The sequence below is a fragment of the Aethalodelphis obliquidens genome, unplaced genomic scaffold (assembly GCF_003676395.1).
Source record: "Aethalodelphis obliquidens isolate GAN/ISIS:26980383/991018 unplaced genomic scaffold, ASM367639v1 scaffold91, whole genome shotgun sequence".
NCBI lineage: Eukaryota > Metazoa > Chordata > Mammalia > Artiodactyla > Delphinidae > Aethalodelphis > Aethalodelphis obliquidens.
In genome coordinates this window covers 2451192-2472286 of record NW_020838035.1, presented here as the reverse complement: position 1 = coordinate 2472286, position 21095 = coordinate 2451192, and the positions used below count along the sequence as shown (strand labels likewise).

Genomic DNA, 21095 nt, shown 5'->3' with positions numbered 1-21095 from the left:
TTAGGAACGTCAATGCAGTGTGGCACGGACAAGAATGGTTAGAAAGAAGTGCTCATCAGAGATTCAGGACAGCAGAAGGAAAAAGTAAAGCATTAGCAGAAACACACCTGCAACAAAAACAATGACCAAAAACACACCCCTTGTTACAGCAAGGGAACCAAGTATGAATAAACTTGTAATCAGTTGGCACGAAGACTTGCCTTCAGAAATTACATCAATAGATGCTTAGGGTCGCCCCTCCCCTGACCCTGGAGCTGCTGGCTTCAGTATGCATCCGTAATGCATGTATTTCCAGAAGTAGCCGTGTCCCATTGTGCCTGCCACCCATGGCGAAATCAGCTTTTCTTTTTCTTTTTAATTTTATTAGAGTCTAGTTGATTTACAATGTTGTGTGAGTTTCAGGTGTGCAGTAAAGTGACTCAGCTATATATAGATATAGATATATAGATATATATATATATATGTAGGTATTTTCATTCTTTTTCAGATACTTTTCTCATATAGGTTATTAGAAAATATTGAGTATACTTCCCTGTGCTCTACAGTAGGTCCTTGTTGTTCATCTGTTTTATATATAGTAGTGTGTGTATGTTAATACCCGCCTTCTGATTCATCCCTCCCCCTCTTTCCCCTTTGGTAACCCTAAGTTTGTTTTCTATGTTTGTAAGTCTGTTTCTGTTTTGTAAGTAAGTTCATGTGTATCATTTTTTTTAATTCGATTCCACATATGAGTGATAGCATATGATAATTGTCTGTGTCTGACTTACTTCGCTTAGTATGCCAATCTCTAGGTCCATCCATGTTGCTGTAAATGGCATCATTTCATTCTTTTTATGGCTGAGTAATATTCCGTTGTGTATATGCACCGCGTCTTCTTTATCCACTCATCTGTCGATGATACGAGGAATCCACAACCGATCAGAAAAGAGATCTCTGCAGACTTCCAATTCGAGACAGTGTGTTTAAAAAAGGTCCTGTCTCCAAGAACGGAGATGTGTTACTGCTGTTGGTGGTGTTTTTTTTATGTAAAAGATATTGGGAACACAGGCAAGAGGTGATGCTGTGGGGACCAGAGAACATTCCCATTGAGTGAAGACATTCAGCAAAGATGCAGAGAAAGCCCCAGATGCCTGGGGGATGGAATTCCAGAACATTGCTCCAGGAAGCCCCAAGGGAGACTGGAGGGTAGCAAGGCGGTGGGTGACACATGTTATTTACATGCCACTTCGTGTGCTGCCTCGCTCCTGCCTGATTCCATGATTGACCACCATCTTCCACCTTCGTCACAGTTAATAAGAACAGGGGACAACCCCTCACTAAAGGGATGCCTGTCCCCCAGGTGGCGTCAACCACTGGCATCTGAGGAAACTATGACTGAGACAGAAGGGGTATGATATAGGTAGAGGTTGGACTTGGGGCCAAAGCCGGTGACAGATCGACTGTCTGAGTTCACAAGTATTTTTCATTTGGCCTGCAAACTGGATTTTTTAAAATATTGAACCTGCAGGTACTTTAAGCCCAACATACATCATCAGTATCCTACATGCCCCATCATGTCCCTTATTATTAGCATTGGCCCTAAAGGAATTTTAATTTGCAAGCACTGCAACGGATCGAGTGGTCTGACACTTGGTAATTTTGTAAATCTAAGTTTACTTCCTAGAGACAAAGCAAGACAGCAAAGACATGGCCAATTAAATAGTGGCATTGTGGTTTCCATCTTCGGTAGAATTAATGCGTATCTGGTTTAACTCCGAGTGTGAACCATCACCTGGTTAGTTCTTTTTTTTTTTTTTTTCCTAATAAGACAACTGAGTGATTTAAAAATCCAATTTTCTTCTTTAGGGCTTCATCTATTTGCCATTCATTTCTAAATGGAAAACAGGCAAGCATAAACTATTGGTTGTAAACTTAGCCTATCAAAAAAGCCCACGTGAAGAGCTCCTTAACAATATAACGGAGAGCAGAATGTGTTACTAGCCTGAAATAAATTTTCATTAGGAAGGGTAAGGGTATCCAGCCGCCGAATTCTGATGTGAGATGGTTTACCTTGAATATCCTTCAGACCTGCTGCGGCGAGAACCATCAATGTAATAAGTTATTAGATTAAATTCCTTCTTTGAAAACAGTGACAGAATTACATGGGCTCTGATCATAATCATCACTTCAAAAGACATGTCAAGGGAACCGGCTGCCTTAAGAAAATGTGGGCTTTGAGGCAGTGAAGTTCTGTTGTAGAAAGAAGGTTGACTGTGGCCACAGCAGAAGTGAGTCGTCTTGGACTAAGAAAAAGTAGTTAAGATGTCACCTTGTACCTTGGAAAAATTAGCTGGGTTGCTTTTAGCCATTTAACTGTAGGTAGGCATGGCTGTCTGGTGTTCTCCGAAGCTTTTGAACCTCTACAGAAGACAAACTAGAGAGGAATTTGGAATAAATATTTATTTTTAAAGAAATAAACAACTTAGGATAAGTATGGACAAAGAAAGTCACCTGCCATACCACTAAACAAAGGATGTGGAGGCCATCAAGCCCTCAGCCACTGCATCACCCCGAATGTGCACCCTGAGGGGATTCAGGATGGAGAAAAGCAGGATGCTGGCCCTAGGTAGCTAAGGCGCATGTCAAAGGAATGGCTTTAATGAGGCCAGACTCTTGCGTCTTCCCATACATCTTTAACTTGAGGTGTTTGTTTTTTCTTTAATTAACAGTAATCTTTTGACGTTCCTACTACCTGGTTTTTGTTGCAAAACCTCGTATATATCCAGGCTCCTCCCCTACCTCTTTGGAGCTGTCCCCCAGAGCTACCTGAGAGACTGTCTCCTGGCCTTAAGGCCTCAGGCTGTCTGCCGAACGAAGCGTAATTCTCGACTTCTATAGTGTGCATTTCTTTTTCAATTGGCATAAGGAAATGATAAAAAAAATTAGTAAGCCCAGCAATCTGTGACTACGTTAACATGCCACGGTAAAAGGGAAATTGCAGATGTAATTAAATTTCAGAATCTTACATAGGGAGAGAGTCCCAGATTATTTAGGTAAATCCAGTCTAATCCCATGAGGTCTTAACAGCAGAGAACTATCTTGGTTTATAGGGTAGAGATACTGTGGCAGGAAAAAAAAAAAGTGTGAGCGATTCCTAGCGTCAGAAGGGTTCAACGTGCCATTTCTTGAGAGTGAGGACAGCCTTAAGCAGCAAGGGCAGGCACAGAGCTGACAGCCAGGACTTCTGTTGTACAACCGCGTGGCAGTGAATTCAGACAATGATGTATGAACTCGGAAGCCGGACTTCCCCGAGAGCCTGTGTGAGGGATCACAGCCCTGCTGACACCTTGATTTTGACCCTGTGACTCTAAACAGAGGACACGTCGCATCCACGCAGGGCCCAGACTTCTGTTTTTTTATTTTAACTTTACTGGAGTAGAGTTGATTGACAATGCTGTGTTACTTTCAGGTGTACAGCACAGTGATTCCATGATGCAAATACATATATTCATTCTTTTTTAGATTCTTTTCTCATAGGTTATCACAGAATACTGGGTAGAGTTCCCTGTGCTATACAGCAGGTCCTTGTGGGTTACCTGTCATACATAGTAGTGTGCATGTGTTCATCCCAGTCTCCCAGATTATCCCTCCTCTCTCCCTACGCTTTCCCCTTTGGTAAACATAAGTTCGTTCCCCAAGCCTGTTAGCCTGTTTCTATTTTCTAAATAAGTTCATTTGTATCTTTTTTTTTAGATTCTTCATATAAGCAATATCATATGATATTTGTCTTTCTCTGTCTGACTCACTTCCCTTAGTATGATAACCTCTAGGTCCAACCATGTTGCTGCAAATGGCATTATTTCATTCTTTTTTATGGCTGAGTAATATTCCATTGTGTAATATATACCACATCTTCTTTATCCATTCATCTGTCAGTGAACATTGAGGTTGCTTCCATGTCCTGACTATTGTAAATAGTGCTGCTATGAACATTGGGGTGCATGTACTTTTTCTAATTATGGTTTTCTCTGTATATATGACCAGAAGTGGGATTGCTGGATCATATGGTAGCTCTATTTTTAGTTTTCTGAGGAACCTCCATACTGTTCTCCACAGTGGCTGTATCAGTTTACATTCCCACCAACAGCGCAGGAGGGTTCCCTTTTCTCCACACCTTCTCCAGCATTTATTGTTTGTAGACTTTTTGGTGATGGCCATTCCGACCAGTGTGAGGTGATACCTCATTGTAGTTTTGTTTTGTTTTTTTTTTTGCGGTACACGGGCCTCTCACTGTTATGGCCTCTCCCGTTGCGGAGCACAGGCTCCGGACGCGCAGGCCCAGCGGCCATGGCTCACGGGCCCAGCCGCTCTGCGGCATGTGGGATCTTCCCGGATCGGGGCACAAACCCGTGTCCCCTGCATCGGCAGGCGGACTCTCAACCACTGCGCCACCAGGGAAGCCCTCATTGTAGTTCTGATTCACATTTATCTGATAATTAGTGATGATGAGCATGTTTTCATGTGCCTTTTAGCCATCTGTATGTCTCCTCTGGAGAAATGTCTGTTTAGATCTTCTGGCCTGGGCCCTGACTGCTGACCCCTGGCAACTGTGCGATAATAAATGACTGGTAGTTAAAGCTTCTAAACTTGTTGTACTTTGATGTAGCAGAGAGAAAAAACTGAGTGGGCCTCCTGAAGCTTTGTCACCCAATTTTTTTTTCTTTCAGTTATCTTTTACGTATTACGAGAGAGATATATGCTAGATGTATTGCAGACACATTGGCCCAAAAGTTGAGCCTCTCTGGATGCCCCCCCCCAACATCCTTTTCTAACCACCCACCCCAGTTCTCATCCGTGGCTAGAGTTTTTGAGGGCATTATACACATACACATTCTTTTCAGGTTCTTTTCCATTATAGGTTATTACAAAATCTTGAGTATAGTTCCCTGTGCTATACAGTAGGACCTTGTTGTTTATTGTATATATAGTAATTTATATATTTTATATATGTTAATTCCAAACTCCTAATTTATCCCTCTCCTCTTTCCCCCTTGGTAACCACACATCTGTTCTCTCTGTCTGTGAGTCTGTTTCTGTTTCATATATATATTCATGTGTGTCGTATTTTAGATTCCACATATAAGTGATATCATATGGTATTTGTCTGACTTACTTCACTTAGTATGATGATCTCCAGGTCCACCCATGTGCTGCAAATGGCATTATTTCGTTCTTCTTCATGGCTGAGTAATATTCCATTGTATACTTGTACCGCATTTTCTTTATCCATTCCTCTGTGATGGACACTTACTTTGCTTCCATATCTTGGTTATTGTTTCTGTTCTCATGTTTTAAATCTTATCTCTACATCAGTTGGTTTCTCCTTTGTTATGCCCGAGGGCCTCCTTTCTAGAGTCTCATTTTATAAAATCAGTTGACTTTTGTGGTCTCCCCATTTGATCATCTCAGAAGATCTCAAATGTATCAAGCTCAAGAGAAAAGCTTAGATTGTTTTTCTCCCCGGGGGAGAAGAGTAGCAGAAGCAGAAGCAGCAGCAGCTGCAGAAGAAGAAGAAGAAGGACAGGGAGGGGGAGGAAAGTTGGAGAAGAAAGGCATACATGTTGCCACGAGAGAAGAGGAAATACATCAGGGTTAGTCGCTGATCCATGGATTTAGTCCTGTCGGAGGCCACCTTCTCCCAGTGGACCCCCAGCCGGCTCAGGTGATAAGTGGCCTCTTTGGGGGTGTTTTTGTTCGTTTGTGTTGTTTTGTTTTTTAAAATTTATTTATTAATTTTTGGCTGTGTTGAATCTTCATTGCTGCACGTGGGCTTTCTCTAGTTGCGGCGAGCGGGGGCTACTCTTTGTTGCGGTGCACAGGCTTCTCATTGAAATGGCTTCTCTTGTTGCGGAGCACGGGCTCTAGGCACACGGGCTTCAGTAGTTGTGGCACGTGGGCTCAGTAGTTGTGCCTCCCAGGCTCAGTAGTTGTGCCTCCCAGGCTCAGTAGTTGTGGCTCGCGGGCTTAGTGGCTCCGTGGCATGTTGGATCTTCCCGGACCAGGGCTCAAACCCGTGTCCCCTGCATTGGCAGGCGGATTCTAAGGTACCGTGCCACCAGGGAAGTAAGTCCCAGCCTCTTTCGTTAAAGCTTATTTGTTTATTTTCTTCTCAACTTTGAACTAACACAACCTCCTCAGCTTTAATGATCCCCTCCAGGCAGATTATTCCCTGATCGGATATTTGCAGCGTGCCCCAGATTCACATTTCCAGACGTCTCTTGCACGGTTCCTAGCAGCTGCCTTGCCAGCACCTCACCTCCACCAAACCTCCAAAGACAAATCACCCAGCCCCCCATTCCAGCTCCTCCTGTCAAAGTCCCCTCTTCTTTTAAAGCCTTCATCATTTGTACATTTGGGGTTGAATCCTTCCAGCTGATTTTGGCCCAGCTGTCTTCCACACTGTCCTTACTGCATCTCTAGCTGGAGAACATTTTTCTCTTTACAAGAGCTGCAATTCTTCCCTTGGGATTCTAGCATTCCCCTGGCATTGACTGTGTACTCAGTAATATTCTCAAAGGAAATGTGAAATCCCTTCATTTTTTTCTTTTTTTTTTAATTTGCCACCCAGTGCACGTTAGCATCATCACATACTTTTATCCCAGTGTTCACTGCAGGTACAGCCCCGTAACTAATGTCTTTACCTTTCCCTCCTGCGTTCAATGTAAAGTGACATTTCCAAACAATAGACTGGTGCCGTCGTCTTCTCTCTGCTTTTTCTGGCCTTTCTCCTCTCCTGTTGATTCCTCGCTTCTCTGACCTCCTTCCTGCTTGTTTCTTCATCTCCTCCTAATCTCTTCTGCCCCCTCGTCGTCCCCCTCTGGTGCTTCTTCCTGAATCTTTACCTTAACCATCTCTTCTTCCTCAACACTGCCCTCATCTCCAAGACACATCTGTGTTTTGTCTTGGGTGCATTTTCTGTTTTTCTCGCATCTCCTCAGTGACCCTTCAAGATGGATCTCATTATTCTTTGTACACAAGGATATGATGGACTCTAGAAATAAGTTAACTCGCTGAGGCTCACATGCTTGGCAAGTGGCCAAGATTTTCAGCCCTCACCTGCAACCCCCAAACATTCAACTCTGCCCTTGATTACTCCCACCAGAAGTTACACCATCCCCTCTCTCATTTTACGATACTTTTTAAACAAAGCTCTAGCACATACCCCATCTTTCTTTGCAACCCTTCTCAGACAAGTTCCTCGATAATGTGAGTGTATTCATCACCTTGTCTCTGCACCTTTATTCTCTCGAGTCCATTCCTATCAGACCACAGTCCCCAGGAAGCCACAGAGCCATTTTTTTTTAAGCCTTTATTGAATTTGTTACAATATTGCTTCTATGTTTTCATTTTCTGGCTGCGAGGCATGTGGGATCCCCGCACCCCAACCGGGGATCGAACCCACCCCCCTTGCATTGGAAGGTGAAGTCCCAATCATTGGACCGCCAGGGAAGCTCCCGCAGAGCCATGTTTACAATTTCTCCCCATGATCTCCTTGTGGCCAAACCCATTGGTTATCGCCCCGTCTTGCTCTCTTTGTCAGCTGCAACGGATCCTATTTTCCTGAAGTCTCACAAGCAGCCCCATATCCACTCCGTTTGCTCTTTTTATCTTTATTTAAAAAAATTATTTCCTCTTTGCATTGCTTCCGCTCCCCGTAACAAATGTCCTTTTTCCTTCCAATGAACATATACAGAAGTTGTGTATGATGGATGCCCTATATCTGGCTTATTCTTCTGTCTTATTCACTGAATTTTTATTCTCTTGGGGGACCAAAGCTTATGAACCTTGCTGTCTCTCCTGGTCTCCAGCGTACTGAAGACTCTTACTAAAATATCTGTTAAATAAATAAAAGAGAGAATGGATTCTATCATTTCTTAACTGCGTAAAGTTGAACTTCTCTGTCGAGCTTAATAAAATCCACAATAGGATGGTTTGTCATTTTCACGGTTAGTTTTCATCTTCGAGATAGTAACAGTAGCTGCATAATTCAGATTCCGTGGAACAGTCATCTATTTTTTTATTTTTTATCGTTTCTCATGTTATTTAAGTTTCTCTAATGAGTTTGAAAATTCCATTTCAGGTTGCAAATGAAAAATTTAATCATTGCTTTTCGGTTTAGAGGATCTCAACAGATGTCCCCAGTTCACTCTGTCTACATGTGCTCTTTTGATGTTCTGATGCTGTGAGTTGGCACTTTTTCACTCCCCCATTTCTGCTTAGGGAACGCAGCACTCCCTAAGTAAGATGTATTGTCCACCTTCCCCAAATCCTGTACTTTTTTGCCTGTTGCCTACGGGATGAAAGTCAAAATATTTTAACCCGCTACTTCAGGTCTTTCACATCTAGGTAAAAATCTCACGTCAATTATTTTTAATTCCTCTGCAGCTCCATGATATCTGTGTTTTTATTTGCATTTTTCACATGAAAAACTAGAAGAGAATCAGAGGATAAAATGACTTTCCTAAAGTTTCATAGCAATTTAGAAATGAAGCCAAGACTGAATAACAGACCTGGCTCCCCACCAGGTTACAAAGCACGCACCCAACATGAAGTGAAGTTACGACGTGAGTTAAATTGTTGTGATGCAAAGTGAAAATACTGGATTTACATAATATGGGAAATCAAACCCTCCTATAAAATAGTTTTATATTTTAAGTGTACTTCAAAATAATCCTTTACCATGAAAGCAAAAGTACATTACCATCATTGAGGCAAATATGAATTAATGAATATTCTTTCACAGTTATGTTTCTGGAGCCTTGTTCAGTGCCTGGCACATAATGGAAGATCCATAAATACCTTTGTTATCGTTACATGCAAAGGCATAATGGTGTGTATATGAATACATGTATGTATTTGTATCACAACTATTTAAGCAAGTTGATTTAAATACATCATTATTGTTACTTGCAAAGACAATTTTATACAATACGTATATGTATCACATTTAAATTATATCAGAATTTAGGTTGTCTAATTTATTTTTTCAGTAGTGAGGTTTTTTTTTTTAATAGAAGTATAGTTGAGGGCTTCCCTGGTGGCGCAGTGGTTGAGAGTCCGCCTGCCAATGCAGGGGACACGGGTTCGTGCCCCGGTCCGGGAAGATCCCACATGCCGCAGAGCGGCTGGGCCCGTGAGCCATGGCCGCTGGGCCTGCGCGTCTGGAGCCTGTGCTCCGCAACGGGAGAGGCTACAACAGTGAGAGGCCTGCGTACCACAAAAAAAAAAAAAAAAAAAGAAGTATAGTTGATTTACAATGTTCCATTAGTTTCAGGAGTACAGCAAAGCAATTCAGTTACACATATGCACATATATTCATTCTTTTTCAGGCTTTTTTCCATTATAGGTTATTAGAGAATACTGAGTATAGTTCCCTGTGCTCTACAGTAAGTCCTTGTTTATGTATTTTATGTATAGTAGTGAGTCTCTATTAATCTCATACTCCTAATTTTTCACTCCACCCTTTCCCATTTGATAACCATAAGTTTGTTTTCTATGTCTGTGTGTCTATTTCTGTTTTGTATAATTTCATTTGTATAATTTTTTTAGATTCCACATATAAGTGATATCGTATGATATTTGGTTTGCTTCACTCAGTATGGTAATCTCTAGGTTAGCTAATTTAAATATATGTCCTTGTTACACGCAGAAGTATAGTTGCAGTTATAAGTATCTATACGCAATTATACCTTTGCATGTAACAAGAATATGTTTATATATATATATGTATGCATTTATGTATATACACATATGTGTATCACCTTTTTTTTTATTGGAGTATAATTGCTTTACAATGTTGTGTTAGTTTCTGCTGTACAATGAAGTGAATCAGCTCTATGTATACATACATCCCCTCCCTCTTGGACCTCCCACCCCACCCCCATCCCACCCATCTAGGTCACCACAGAGCACCGAGCTCAGCTCCCTGTGCTATATAGCACGTTCCCAGTAGCTACCTGTTTTACACATGGTAGTGTATTTATGTCAAACCTATTCTCCCAATTCATCCCACCCTCCCCTGCCCCCCATCCCCCTGCCATGCCCACATGTCTGTTCTCTATGTCTGTGTCTCTATTCCTGCCCTGGAGATAGGTTAGTCTGCACTGTTTTTCTAGATTCCACATATATGTATTAATATATTATATTTGTTTTTCTCTTTCTGACTGACTTCACTCTGTATGATATGACAGTCTCTAGGTCCATCCACATCTCTACAAATGACCCAGTTTCGTTCCTTTTTATGGCTGAGTAAGATTCCATTCTATATATGTACCACATCTTCTTTATCCATTCCTCTGTCGATGGGCATTTAGGTTTCTTCCATGACCTGGCTACTGTAAATAGTGCTGCAGTGAACATTGGGGTGCATGTGTCTTTTTGAATTATGGTTTTCTCAGGGTATATGCTCAGTAGTGGGATTGCTGGGTCAGATGGTAGTTCTATTTTTAAAGTTTTTTAAGGGACCTCCATACTGTTCTCCATAGTGGCTGCACCAGTCTACATTCCCACCAACAGTATAAGAGGATTCTCTTTTCTCCACACCCTCTCCAGCACTTATTGTTTCTAGATTTTTAGATAATGGCCATTCTGACCAATGTGATGTGATACCTCATTGTAGTTTTGATTTGCATTTCTCTAATAATTAGCGATGTTGAGCGTCTTTTCATGTGCCTCTTGGCCATCTGTATGTCTTCTCTGGAGAAATGTCTATTTAGGTCTTCTGCCCGATTTTTGCTTGGATTGTCTGTTTTGATATTGAGCTGCCTGAGTGGTTTGTATATTCTGGACATTAATCTTTTGTCCCTTGCTTTGTTTGCACGTATTTTCTCCCGAGGGTTGTCTTTTCGTCTTGTTTATGGTTTCCTTTACTGTGCAAAACTTTTAAGTTTCATGAGGTCCCATTTGTTTATTTTTGTTTTTATTTTCATTAGTAGGTGGGTCAAAAAAGATCTTGCTGTGATCTATGTCAAAGAGTGTTCTTCCTGTGTTTTCTTCTGAGTTTTATAGTGTCCTGTCTTACATTTAGGTCTTACATCCATTTTGAGTTTATTTTTGTGTATGGTGTTAGGGAGTGTTCTGATTTCATTCGTTTACATGTAGCTGTCCAGTTTTCCCAGCACCACTTGTTGAAGAGACTGTCTTTTCTCCATTGTATATTCTTGTCTCCTTTGTCATAGATTAGGTGACCACAGGTGCATGGGTTTACCTCTGGGTTTTCTATCCTGTACCACTGATGTATAATTCTGTTTTTGTGCTGTGTATCACCTTTTTATAACCATATTACAGTTGCAAATTTTTGAGGCTATGATTATATCATAAATCAAGGTACATATGTTAAATATAAATATGTAAGTATATATAATGCGCATATAGTCTTTTATTTCCTTTCTGTCTACTCAGGTTCTTTAGTTAATGTGAACATAAGCCATTCAGAACAGGAAAAGTTAAACGATATTGAAGAAGTACCACCTGCAGTACAGCCAAGTCTCTGTAAACTTGTACATCCACAAATCTACACCGTGATTAGGATCATGCTTTGTTCCTACCTACAGGCAGAAGCACACTTACTCCTTGCCTTATTCTCTGATCCTTCCCCTGGATCTGTTGTGTCTTAACGGGATGATTTCGGATTGTTTGGGAGTCGCCCTCCAGGCAGAGTAACTTGATCTTACACAGCTGGTATCTTGCAGATGGTTACCGTGGGGTCACTGGGGTCTAGGGATTCATGAGCTGTGGCACAAATATCCTTCTGATAAGGCGTTGTGCTGTGCAGATGCGGAAGAGGGCAGCTGGCTGAGTTTTGTGCAGTTGATCTAGGATTTGGCTAGAAGGCAGCAGCCCCAAGAGGGACACAGCTTGCCAGGGTGAGGGAAAGTCAGGCTCACAGCCAGCTGCGGTACGCTGTCCACAAGCAAGTTCATGGACAGAGCAAGCAGAGGAAAAGGCAACAGCACCCCTGGGACAGGGGCTTCTGAGGGCTTGAAGAACAGCTGGGGTGAAAGGGTTGCTGAAGGTGCAGGAAAAGATGGGCATTAGCCACTGCACATGCTGTCTCAGGTCCAACCTTAGCCAAAATATTCCCATCTTATGCCCACATGTATTTAGAGCCTTTTTAGGAAAATATTCCCTCTGCTTTCAGCTCCTAATAAAAGTGCTGACATATAAAAACATTTTTATGAAATTAATAAAGGAATAACCGGGCTTCCCTGGTGGCGCAGTGGTTGAGAGTCTGCCTGCCGATGCAGGGGACACGGGTTCGTGCCCCGGTCCGGGAAGATCCCACATGCCGCGGAGCGGCTGGGCCCGTGAGCCATGGCCGCTGAGCCTGCGCATCCAGAGCCTGTGCTCCGCAACGAGAGAGGCCCCAACAGTGAGAGGCCCGTGTACAGAAAAAAGAACAATATGACTAATAAAGGAATAACCAAGTCTCCTCAGAAATAGATCGATGTAGGCTTGAATTAAGCTGTATGCCCTCTTTTTTTTAAAGGCAACTAGCCCCAGTACACATTTATGCATATGAAATCCCCAACATTCGACCATTTTTTCTCTATAAAACGACACTTTCATCCTTGAACAAAATAGGTTCGTTTATGACCAAGGAAAATGGGGACTGGCTTCGAAGTGACTTTAATGAGTTAAGAAAAGTGACAATGAAAAAACAAGAAAAGCAAAGAGGCAACTATCTGGTTTAGACCTACTGTATAGCACAGGGAACTCTACTCAATACTCTGTAATGACCTACATGGGGAAGGAATCTAATAAACAGTGGATACATGTATAGGAATAACAGATTCACTTTGCTGTACAGCAGAAACTAACACAACATTAAAAATCTACTCCAGTAAAAATTATTTTTTAAAAATGCAGAGGGGGTCATGGCACTATAGTATTTCACTGGCTAAACATCCCACACTTTATTTCTTCATTCTACTCTTTATGGACTTGTGTTGTTTTGATTTTTTAAAATTTTACTCTTACACACAGTATTTCTATGAACATTCGTATGTCATGCGTCCAAACGTACAAATGCAGGAAATTTTCTAATGTGCGTGTGTAGCATGCAGGTGATGACGGAGTATGAGGTTGGAAGTGAAATTTCATTTTCCTCTAACAGATATCAAATTGTGTCAACCAGCCTTTCCCCACTCCCATGAGTGCCACATCTATGATATACCAAATGTCATTTATGAATGAAAAAAAAATGCAGAGGGGGAAAAATCCTCTAATTTAAGGACATGCCGACGTTCCTCTGTAGTTCTACCATAAGACAACTTTTTAAGGGCTTGTGAAAGTGCAGCTAAGGTGAACCAAATGGGTTGTATGGTTATATTCTATGTAATAATGGTTTCAGTGTCTGCAAAGGTTTCCGTCGCTATAAAGGTCTATCTAATTCTCCTTACAGAAAATTCTTATAAGTAGTAAGGTATCGAGGTGTGTGTGCATGTTTCGGTGTATATATATCTAATGATTATATTTAATATGTATAAGTCATTCGTTCACCAGTTTAATAGCTGCTATTAACAGAGGCATTTGGCATTCAAAGACTTTTGTAAGAAAGGTATATATACAACCCAACTCATTTATAATTATCACTTTTTAGACACGTAATTTAAAGCACCAATTTTTAATAGCATTTAAAAATCAGTTTTAATATCACTGAATATTCAGAAAACGTGATACTGTATCATGTAACTATTTCTTGAGGGACACACCTTGCAAACTAGCTTGTCGGTATTAGCTGCAAAACCTTGACTCCTTGAGGGAAGGCTGTGTTTTTCCACTTTGTCTCACTACGTGCCCCAAGACATAGAGGAGTTCTGGGCTTCTGGTAGACAAAGAAAAAGTCATTTTTGAATGAAGGGAAGAAGAAAAGAATTGTGGGATCAGACGAGATACCAGCTCCCAAGGAAATGTCTCTGCCTGCATCATTTTCCCCGCCCCCTACTCGCCATGAAACACACTCCAGGAGACTGGAAGCACCAAAAACATCACTCTGAGAAAAAAAAAAAAATCTATTCTTTCTTGCTAAACTAACTTTTAAGCAAAACTCGATAGCAAGTTTAATACATTGCTTTTCACATTGTCAGTGATCCGTAAACATTTTTCCACTTCTCTTCTACAAGCTTTCACAAGTTTGCTTTTTTCACCATTTACTGACTGACTCCATAGTTTCCCACATCCATTCAAGTCTAAACGCTGTGAAAAAGTGGATCGTGCTTGCCCGATGCTCATACTGTACCTTTATGCTCCCTGGTACCCGTCCACTGATGTAGCCAGGGCTGACCCGTTAGTGATGGACCATAACCTCCATGGCACTGGAGTTAAGTGCTGTGGATAGAGCAAAGGTCTGTTAGATGTGGGTTCACGTCTCAAGAAGGCTGTGGGGTAGAGTGGATATAGCTCATAGAACTTATAGTTAATCGACTCTCTGGAACAAACGGTATCGAACGCACAAAGAAACACGGATCTTTGGTGAAAACAAAGCAAAACAACAGGAACCAGTGGAGGGTTGTCCTCCGTCATGGAAGAGTTTCAGATTGTTTCCCACTCGTACTGTAGTTGGGAACACACTGAGGGGACATCAACAGAATGGTTTGCAATTGTCTTTCAGGAGCAATCCCTCATTTCCAAGGGCTCTTTGGTTCCGGCATACTGTAAAACTCCTAGAGGAAAACGCAGGCAGGACACTGACATAAAACGTAGCAATATCTTTTTGGATCTGTCTCCTGAGGCTCAGAAAACAAAAGCAGAAATAAACAAATGGGACCTGATTAGACTTAAAAGCTTTTGCACAGCAAAGGAAACCATGGGCAAAACGCCAAGACAACCTACTGATTGGGAGAAAATATTTGCAAATGATACAATCGATAAGGGGTTAATTAATTAATATTAATAATATTAATTAATATCAATTAATATAAAATTAATTAATATCCAAAAATATACACAGCTCATACAATATAAAAAACAAGTTCAATTAAAAAGTGGACAGAAGACCTGAATATTTTTAAAAAGGAAATGGATATCCCTTCAGAAAGAGTTAAATCATAAGTGTGTGTGTGCGCGCGCACGTGCATGTGTTTTTATATACATATATATATACCTGCAACAACAGACTATGTATATGTACATATGTAAATGTATATGTGTCTACGTATAGTATGTTTTTACAGGTATCTATATGTGTGTTATATATGTGTTTGTATATATATGATGTCTTACTAGGAAAAGCTACATATTCTAATGTCAGTAAAATCATGTTTAATGCATAAACCAAAATTTTGAAAGTGTTCCTGTATGTGTCACTCATGGTAATGTAAATGAATCAGTTGCAATCACCTATAAAGACAGAAAGATAGTGATTTCACTTTAAAAATACTGATTAAATTCAGCCCTTAAGAATGCATAGATAAAATACATGATTCAGGAAGGTTAAAGGAAAACAAAGACCAGTTGTGGCCTGGAGCGAGGCAGATCAAAAGGAAGCAGAGGGAATTACATTAATACGATGCAAAACAGAAGTTACAGAAAACACAGTAAATAAAAATGTATCCCATTTAAACACATGCACCATTCAGAGTAAAGCTATTTATTGCTGTGAACCTTTGAGAAGGAAACTATTCATAAATGTAAGAATGATGGAAAGTCCTCTCTCAAAAGTTTAGTTTGTTTCAGTCAAATTAGCATGAAACAAACATGTTCATCAGACGCTCCACTCTCTTCCATAACTTACTAGTCGATTACAGCTTCTATAAGTGTGTGGCTTCTTTTCCGCTTCTATAAGTGTGTGGCTTCTTTTCCTTTCCTTTCCGTCTTAGTTTGAATGTAGTCGAATTAGTTTCAAGATGTACCATTTCCACCTTCATTCAGTTCCACTATTTTCTAATTTAAATAATCGTGCTGTCATGGTCCCACTGGTTACTGAGGAGAGAGGGGATTAACTTTCAAACTTTTGTGTAACTCGTCCTCCCATTTCTTTAGACTGGCTTTATAATTCGCGATGTGTTCATTTGCTGTTAAAGTTCTGTGGGACTCAGAGACGCATGTTGAGTCTCCGGTTTGGGGGCAGTCGTGTTCTACACATGCACCTTAGGAAATGTATTCATTGTGTGTTAGCTGTACTATACAAATACTCCGTATTTTCTCTTGATGTAGTCTGCTTAATGTACCAATTGCCACGAGCAGAAAGTTAACTGACTAAGGTTATGGATTGGTCGAGTTCTCATTGTTACGCCAAATGTGCTTCAAGTATTGATGCGCTGCTAACTTGGAGTATCTCCCTGGAGCAGTGAACTTCTTAGCAATACGTAGTTACCCTGTATTTTCTTTTAATTGAATTTGATTTATAATATTAGTTTCTGGAATACAGCAGAGTGATTCAGTTATATATATATATTTTTTTCAGATTATTTTCCATTGTAGGTTATTACAGGATTCTGAGTATAGTTCCCTGTGCTACACAGTAAATCCTTGTGTATCTATTTTATGTATAGTAGTTTGTATCTGTTAATCCCAAACACCTAATTTACCCCTTCCCCTTCGGTAACCATAATTTTGTTTTCTATGTCTACTGACCCTCTTTACGTGGAATAATCCTTTGTGACTTCTAGTTCATTTTCTCCAATATCAAGAGTTACATCCACCTACTCTTGAGTAGCAGATATGTGACATTTCTTTTTCCATCTAGTTGCTTCTTACATCTGTGTTCTCTGCAAACAGCATACGGATGCATTTTCTGATAACCCAATCCTCCAGTTGTCATCTTGGAATAGGAAAATTGATTTGATTAGCATTTGGTAGGATCTTGATGTATCTGTGCGCTTTCTACTCTCTGTCATCTTACACGGCTCCCCTTCCATAGCCATCCTCCTTTCTTTGATTCTTTGCAACTAGCCCTCCAGTTTTTCCTGTTACATTTCCAGAAGTTATATACCCTCTGTGCATGATTTTAATGATTTCTCTAGAGACTTTAATGCACATATTTAAGTCCTAAAGTAATATACATCATTCGTGTGTATCAACTCGAATCAAATCCCCAAGTGTTAGGCTGCTGCAGCCTTTCATGTGTATCATTATACAATCTAAACTTTGTTTAGATTTTTCCCCACGTTTGCTTCTTCCCCCCTCCCTCCGCATTCTCTGCATTTCTCTTTGAATATGTTCTTTCTTTAACGCATCCTTTATTGAATATGTTCTAATTATTTAATGCATCCTTTAGACTTCACTGAAGAAAGCAGTGTTACCGGCAGACCTCTCCTTTTTGTTGTCTAAGAATACCTTTACTTCCTGTTTGCCTTAAAAGGAGCTTCTCTGGACATACAATCCTAGGTTGACAGTTATTTTCATTCAGAGTTTTGAAGGTATGCATAATTCCAGTGGCTACTCGTTTCCACGAGAAGTCAGGAGACAGTCTAGTTTTTTTCTACTAAAGGTAGAAACGTGGCTCTTCCCTCTACAGCTCCTTTAACATCTGTGTTCTGTGTTCTTTGCTTCTTTGACGACAACATACCTTGCCTTGGATTTTTTTTTTTTTCATTTACACACTCAGATAGGTTGTGTCTCCATCCAGGCAATGGTGTCTTGCTTCTGTTCTTGAAATTTCTTAATCATTATGCGTTTGATACTACCTTCTTCCCAATCTCTCTATCATGTCTTTGTAAAACTCTAATTACATGTAGGCAGTGATTTCTCACCCCCTTTGTTCTATGTCTTTTAATGCCTCTTTCCTACTTTCCCTTTTTTGGGGGGGGTCTTTTTTGCAACGTTCTTTCTAATGTGCCCCAGTCTACCCTCTGACTTACTAATTTTCTCTTCATTTGCTGTTTAAGTCAATCGTTTTGCAAGTTGGCTGGCAAAATTGTGGATATAACTTGTTTCTTCATCATATTTCCCTTGCATATTTTATTTCTTCTAATATTTTACACGTACTTCTTTTTCATTTGGACTTTTAGGGGCCCGACTGCTTTTGCATTTGCAGACCTCTTTCTGTGGGTTGTTGTTTCTTTTGTTTCTGCTTCTCTCCTGGTGCCTCTTTTCCTTGGATGATTTTTTGGTTTTTGTTTGTTTTTGTGGGGATGTTTACATGAGTTGGTGTTCTGGCATTGTATTTATAAGAATTCTTTGAGGATCCATTTGAAGTGCATCCCTCTGAAGAAAATGTCAGTGTGTTTCTACCAAGCCTTTGGAGGTACATCCAGTTTAGAACTATTTTAAGCTATGGTTTCAATTTAGGATTTTCAGGCAAACAAATGGAATGAATTCTGGTGGCAAAGACACACAGGTAAAGGATTCTCTTGGACGTATCGGGGGGAGATTCTGGTTTTTTTCTCATTCATTAGTTCATTCATTCCTAGAGAACAAACTAGTGGTTACCAGCGGGGAGGGGCAAGATGGGGGAGGGGAGTAAGAGGTACAAACTATTATGTTTAGAATAAGCTACAAGGACGTATTGTACAACACTAAGAATATAACCCACATTTTACAATAACTATAAATGGAGTATAACCTTTAAAATCTGTGCATCACCATATTGGACACCTGTAACTGATGATTTGTAGAGCAACTATACCTCAATTTAAGTCAAAAAGAAGATTTCCCTTATACACTGTTCATTTTCTGCAAATGCACACTTCTTTGGGGGATCTTAGTGTTTGGCGCTTGTTTTTGAGTGCCTGCCTAACCTTCTTGGACCAGACGATGTTTTCCATCCCTTTCTCCTACTCCCTTATATGTGCTCGTGTACAAAGCAGCATTTACGTTACCAGGGTCAGCATGTGCCTATACGAAAGGGAAAATTCCCAGTTCCCAATTCCATTTCTTCTTTGGATTTTTGCTCCCTTTCATTTCTCTCATCTCTGAGGAATATACTCCTCTTTCCAGCTGCTCTGTGATGATTTATTTATTCGTTTAAAAAACTTCCCCGCAGTGTGTTGACTCTGAGGCTTTATGTAAAACAGACTTTCTGCCATGTTTGGGTGGCATGTGCTCTTTATACTCTGACTGTTTTGTCTGGCTTCGACATAGCTTTCTTGGTATTAAGTATCAGGAACGTAATCCTTTTTAATAGAAAGCATATTTTCTGTCAATTAACAATTTGGAAAGGGTAGGAAAGGAAATTAAACATTTTTGCTCAGTCCAACAGCATGATTGCTTTCATTTTATCTGTTGCAATGCACTATTCTTGCATCTCACATTAAGGAATGAAGTATGGGGACCTCCCTGGCGGGGCAGTAGTTAAGAATCCGCCTGCCAATGCAGGGGACACGGGTTAGATCCCTGGTTCGGGAAGATCCCACATGCCATGGAGCAGCTAAACTCATGCGCCACAACTACTGAAGCCCATGCTCCTAGAGCCCGTGCTCTGCAACAAGGGAAGCTACTGCAATGAGAAGCCCGTGTACTGCAAGGAAGAGCAGCCTCTGCTCGCCGCAACTGGAGAAAGCCTGCGTGCAGCAACGAAGACCTAATGCAGCCAAAAATAAACAAGTAAATAATTTTTTTTGCAGTATGTGGGCCTCTCACTGTTGTGGCCCCTCCCATTGCGGAGCACAGGCTCCGGACGCACAGGCTTAGCGGCCATGGCTCACGGGCCCAGCCGCTCCGCGGCATGTGGGATCTTGCCGGACCGGGGCCCGAACCCGCGTCCCCTGCATCAGCAGGTGGACTCTCAACCACTGCGCCACCAGGGAAGTCCAATAATTTTTTTAAAAAAAGAAGAAATAAAGTATGTCTAGGGATGTTTTCTTGCCTATTGTTGCTTCAGTTTGTTTCAAGTACAGGTCATGCTCTGCACCAGGAAAAATGCCTACCAGTTTCTTCTTTTACATCTTGTTGGCATACCCTTCTGCACTACTAAAATGTTAGGACTGATCATGGGATCTCATTTTAATTCATGAACCTTGCTAATGCCAGGATTACTCTCCAACACTGGGACAATATACATTTCCTCCTTGGACAGCAGATTCCAAGCTGAGGAAGGAACTTCAGGAACAGCTTTATGAACCCGTCTCTCTCTTTCTACCTCACCCCTCTCCCCACCTCTGTCCTGCCCTCTGTAATACGCATGTATAATCTTTTTTAAAATGTATGCATTTCAAACTGTTTATCGAGTTAAAATTTACATACTATGTTAATCACCCATTTAATGGGTCAATTCCATGGTTTTTTAATAGCTATCACCGTAATCCATTTATAGAATATTTTTGTTACCTTAAAAAAAAAAAAAAACCCACACTCCTTAGCAATCACCTCCCAACCCTAGGCAACCAGCAATCTACTTTCTGTCACTATAGACTTACCTATTCTGCACACATCATATAAATGGAATCATATATTATACTATGTGATCTTCTGTGCGGGGTTTATTTGACTTGACATCAGGTTATGCACGTCCTAGCACGCAACATGACTTCATGTCTGTTAAGTGTTGAATGGTATTTCATTGTATGCATAGACCATATTTTTTCTATGCATTTATCTGATGACGGACATTTGGGTTGTTTCCACTTTTTAAGCTGTGATGAATTAATGATGCTGTGAACATTCGTGGACAGATTTTTGTGTAGATGTGTCTTCCTTGCTTTTCTGTGTATACCTAGCAATGGATTTGTAGGGTCATAGGATCACTCTGTACTTACTGGAGGCACTGCCAGATTGTTTCCCAAGACAGACGTACCACTTTATGTTCTCACCAGCCATGGGCAACAGTTCCAATTTCCCTAAATCCTCTCCAACACTTGGTATTGTCTTCTTGACTGTAGAGTGTGTGTGTGTGTGTGTGAAGTAGTATCTCATTGTGGTTTTGTGTTTCCCTGATGGCTTACACATATCATCTTTTTAAAAATTAATTGTTATTGGAGCATAGTTGATTTACAATGTTGTGTTAGTTTCAGATGTACAGCAAAGTGAATCAGTTATACGTATACCCACTCTTTTTTAGATTCTTTTCCCATATAGGTCATTACAGAGTACTGAGTAGAGTTCCCTGTGCTCTACACTAGGTCTTTATTAGTTATCTATTTTATATATAGTTGTGTGTATATGTCAATCCCAATCTC

The 21095-nt window shown here is 40.6% G+C and overlaps 1 long non-coding RNA gene across 1 annotated transcript; it reads right to left on the bottom strand.

Annotated features, from left to right (window-relative positions):
- Positions 1 to 13663: 13663 nt before the first annotated feature.
- LOC113614168 (uncharacterized) lies at positions 13664 to 20749 on the bottom strand. The gene is made up of 3 exons (XR_003430489.1): positions 20676 to 20749; positions 14279 to 14367; positions 13664 to 14032 (listed from the first exon to the last, which is right to left on the bottom strand). It is a non-coding gene; the product is annotated as an uncharacterized LOC113614168 (long non-coding RNA).
- Between the last annotated feature and the right edge of the window lie 346 nt (positions 20750 to 21095).